The sequence below is a fragment of the Antennarius striatus genome, chromosome 7 (assembly GCF_040054535.1).
Source record: "Antennarius striatus isolate MH-2024 chromosome 7, ASM4005453v1, whole genome shotgun sequence".
NCBI classification, from domain to species: Eukaryota; Metazoa; Chordata; class Actinopteri; order Lophiiformes; family Antennariidae; genus Antennarius; species Antennarius striatus.
In genome coordinates, this window is record NC_090782.1 from 10,307,501 (window position 1) to 10,312,500 (window position 5,000).

The following is a 5,000-nucleotide window of genomic DNA, read 5'->3' on the forward strand; positions in this document are numbered from 1 at the left end:
AGATAAATAGAGAAAGCCTTTGAGCAGCCAAAGAGAGTACGTTTATGTATGAAAGAGTCCCAAACTGGCAGGAAAGAGTGAGGCGGAGGGGAAAAAAGAGGAACGAGAGTGAAAGAGTGACAGTGATTGATGGGGGAGATAGACGGATGGAGGGATAGATGAAGGGATGTGAGGCGGGTTAGAGGATGGAGCGGCGGCAGACAGAGATTGACAGCCTCCTTTCCCGGCGACGGATGAATAAGCTAGTACAGGGGGGAGGGAGTGGGGGTGGGGGGTGAGAGAGAAAATATGGAGGAATGGAGTGAGGGATGAAGGTGGGGAGGTAATGAGAGATGGAGTACATCTCGGTAATCAAGCCATGAAGGAAAGCAGGAGCAAGGGAGCGAGGGGAAAAGATGAGTGGGCTCTGAATGAGTCAATCATGATTAATCAAGACGCTTCTCGCTCTCTCGCTCAGATTCATCATCATCATCATCATCATCATCATCACAGACACACAAATCCTCACACTCTCCCATCAGGACGGTTCAAGCTCAGCTGTACGTGCACTTATGTATTTTCAAGCCTTTGAGGAGGAGGTGTGCTTGTGATGCTTTCGCACGAGGGGGTGGGCTCTCCCACGGTGAGCAGGTGATGGTGCACTGGAATACCTGACCTCGTGACTACTACATGGAACGCAGTGGGATCGATACGGGGAAAACAGTCAGAGCTACAGGTGGGGAGACGCAGGGAGCATCTACAGCCAGAGGCGGCGTGGGGCAGAGGTGAGGGGTGGGGTGGGGCGGGGAGGGTACGGACCGCGTGAACCAGTGTTATGAAAGGGCTCCAGTCCCTCATGTCGCAACCCCTTCTGGTGTCAGACATGGATGGAAGGTCCGAATAGCTTCATCTGACTTTCAGAAGGACAAGACGATCTTAAAATGCCAAATACATTTAAAATGCAAATCAGTTTCACCTCATCATCTGGAATCATTCTGTTAATTAGCTATCAAGAAAAATAATTTTCACTCTATGACGTTGAAAAAAATTTGTGGATATTGTCAGTTATCAGGTGGATTCACACAACACAGAATAACTCAGGATCCACTTCCATGTAATCAATCACATAATCCTACACATTTCATCAAAATCAGTTAAAAGTACTGAAGAAAATAAAACTCTGACAAACAAAATGTGGTTCGATCACATGACCTCCAGTTGGTGGAGTGAATAAATCATCGTTAACAAAGACGAAGAAACATGTCACAGATATGTTGTTACTGAAAATGCTAATGTCTCATACACGGATCTTTTCCGTCTAGCAGCTGGGAATTGTAGTTTTTCAAATGCTGTTCAAGCAGGAGGTAAATGCATGTTAATGGAGCGGACGAATAAACGTTTGATTATTTACAGACTGTTAATAAGATATAATGAAAGAACATGGATCCCTGTGGTTAACTATGAACACCACGCATTACAGTATTTTCCGCTCTATAAGGCACATCTAAAAGCCTTTAATTTCCTCAAAAACCGACAGTGCGCCTTATAATCCAGTGTGCCTTATCCGTGTATGAAAAAAGTTTTAAAATAGGCCATTCATTGAAGGTGCGTCTTATAATCCAGTGTACCTTATAGTACGGAAAATACAGTAATTCTTTTTAGCATTAATTCTTTGTCTTTGGCCAGCAGCATCATCCTTTCTGTTGTCATCAAGTTAAAAACTTCAGTGTGATTGTCACACTCGTTTCAGCAGAATATTATTTGTGCTGCAGACAAATGCAGATGAGAGACCCCCCCCCCCCATGCCTCTGCATCGCTGCTGGTGACGAGTGGATGAATCCTCAGACGTAAAAAGAAAAATAGGGCACTTTCATATTTATTCACGTGTCAGATCCAGAGCTGTCTGGTTGGGGGGGGTGAAACTCAGGTTTCCAAAGCCTTTCTTTGCTATCTGTGATCTCACACACACAGTCAGTAAAGCACTTTTTCCAGCGTGGACACAGAACCACGGACAAACTGAAGAAGAGAGGGAAGAAACGGGAGAGAAAGATGTGATGTCATCAGCAAACAGTCATCAGTCAGTGACTGAGATGGAGATGAGACGATTGAAGTTGTGTGTCAGGACCTGATGGATCAAGCATCTAACAAAGGATGGTGGCCAGGTGTCAGACGGGACGTGATCTTTTGTCTCTGAGACGTCACATCGGTTGCGTTCACGTGGCGTTGAATAGATCAACCCTCATCAACAGGATGCTTTCTGCTCAACAGACACACAAACACTGAAGCATATGTGGTACTACCTCAGAGCAGGGAGGAGCTGATGTCAGGTTAGATGGTCAACATAAATCAACACCTCCTCCTGGTGGATCTGCTATGAACTACAAAAACCTCCAGGCACTCAGAATTCCTTTTCATTCCAGACTCAAACTGACAGATTTGAGACGCTGACGTCTGGTCCTGAACTGGTTCGCTGATAAATGTATCAGGTCTGCACTAATTCAGTTATACTCAGAACATTGTTGGTCTAAGAGTCAGCACCATCACACAAACTCCTACAATAAGTAGACGAGCCTGAGAATCCACTTCAGTGTTTTTTTTTCCCCAAGTTGTGATTAAAGTATTAAAAATGTGGAGCCTAAACTAAAACAAAAACATTATTTGGTTGTTTCCACAGAATACTATTTACGATGCTGGACGGTGTTGGAAGTGATGGACACTAAATACCAAACGTGTCTTCAACACTGCATTAAAACATGAGAAGTAATAAACACGGACAATGATTGATCACCTACCGTCATCATTTTAGATGAATTTGACATCTTGATGAGAGAAGCTGAAGGTAACGCTGGCGAAGGAGGAAAATTATTGAACTAAATCTGTTCTATTGGAAAAAGAGCCACAGAGGAGTTTCTAATGATTTGATTGACTTTATTTGTAAGGCACCAGAAGTCCTTCCTTACTGCAGAACATTTCATATTTTATAGTAAATGTTTGTTTGTACAGTTTTTTTTTTGTTTTAACGAAGCTATGATTTCAGACACAAAACATTTTTTTTTTGCCAAAGTACACACTTTCAGGTTTTACATTATGCACAAAATAAGTATTTAAAAAAAGACCTTTACAAAGCTGAAAACGCTTACAATGCTTCACGCTATAGGGGCATAGAAGTGGGAGAGAGGGAGGTGGCGTAGGAGTATCAACGATTCAGGAGCTCAGAGGGGAGGAAAAGGGGTCAAAGGTCAATGTAACGCAGTCCACTCCACCCCAGTGTCACATCAGTTTTGTAACACGACAGCACAAGTCATCCAGGACAGACAGAGAAGATGCAGCTATATACACATAAAGCTCTCTATGTATAACTGTATACAGAGGCGAGCACCTCCAACTACTTCAACAAATACATAGAATTTCATTTGCAGTTTTATAACGTCAGCATTGTAATTCTCGTTCTAGTTCATATCGATTAATATTTCAAAAACAAACAAAAGGGAAAAACAATTGCATCGATCACAACAAGTGTGGACCCACCATTCTTTGAAAAAAAAAGTCTCCACTTGAAAGAAATCATTCTCCCCTGCTGACATGCATTGGCGTGTGTTGTGTATGTTTCATGTTGTCTACACGCCCTGTGGGTCACTATTACGAGCACAGTATGCAGCTAGAGTCATACAGCATGTGGCTAGATGGGAGGATGATGTGCTGCGAGCTGAATATACAAGCTGAATATTATCTTTAGCTGTAGTAAGAACAGGAATGCATTTCATCTCTGTGGTTCTTCATTGACAACCAAACCAGTACAACTGTTTGTACGCACGTTGTTTATGTACTCTCTTACAAACAATCGGTGCCATCCAACAGACTTCGACAGAAGGTCACCTCAGCTTTTAGGAAAATTCTACTCTTCGGTTTTTCTGCTTCTGCTTTCTGAATGACTTCAACCATTAAATGTGCTTTATCGCTGTGCCGAGGAGCAGATTCCATGAGTGCTTTACTTGGAACGAAAGTCTTTAGAGAGCGGTTGCTGAAGCAGAGGAGGGTGTGCGAGTAGGGAGGGTAGGTGTAGAGCAACCTCATACACAAGCTGTTGTCAAATTAATGCTTTAAAAAAAATGAAAATCAACCTACGATGGTGAACAGCACCAGGGTCTGAGGTCCCTTTAGCACTGAGGCTACTTAAGCTTAAAAGGTGTCTGCAAAACACTCTGAAAATATCACTTTCTTCTGATCAGACTGCTGGATGATTTTCCTCATACTAGTGGCAGCCAGGTCTGGTAAACTGTCAGCCTGACCTATCCAATAACACGAATAACCACACGAACGGCGACGCCTGAAATCAGGTGAAATCCATCATGATATCGAGAAACCAAGGACAGAGCTGCAAGTAATATTTACTGCTGGCATCCAAGGAGGGATATTGTAAATACATGCCGGTCATTTTGACCATACATCATCAGACTGTGGGGAAACTGAAGAGAAACACAGCTGGGTGTCATCACATTATCCTGCTGGGGGGTGACGTAACAGTGCTTCCCGGTTTCCACGGCACCAGAGACCCGATGACACACACTTACTGAAAAGTTTGGGTCTTATCTGGCTGCAGCAGCTGTGGAGGATGCTTGTGCTTCATGGTGTGATCTGAACGTGTTCATAGAGTCACATGCTATACGTGGAGACGGACCTGGATATGTACAATCTACAGTTTGTCACTGATGTCACAGACGGGATCAGAAGCACAGGTCCACCCGTGTTTCAGTTTCACACTAACATGTTCTAAAAGATAAAAGACTAATGGATCAAGAACTGGATCAGAACAGAACCCAGCGCTGACTGCATGCAGATCAACCCCGTCTTGCCTGGGTTTGTACAGGGTGGGCCTGTGAACCACGCCTCTTGTGACACAGCCTGTCCTTGTTTTGCTAAACCCAGAGGGGAGAATTCCTCACAGACACACACTGCCCTCTGCTGTCCAACACACAGCATGCAGCCCTGTCGCCCCTCGGGTTGCTCCGATTGTAATACAC

General features: G+C 43.9%; 1 protein-coding gene across 2 annotated transcripts in view; it reads right to left on the reverse strand.

Annotated features, from left to right (window-relative positions):
- Nucleotides 1-2,892: 2,892 nt before the first annotated feature.
- The window catches only part of tle5 (TLE family member 5, transcriptional modulator), a 33,114-nt gene continuing 31,006 nt past the window's right edge, over nucleotides 2,893-5,000 (reverse strand). For both annotated transcript variants that reach the window (XM_068319301.1, XM_068319300.1), the window contains exon 7: nucleotides 2,893-5,000. This exon is cut by the window's right edge. The gene's annotated coding sequence lies outside the window, so the exon portion shown is untranslated.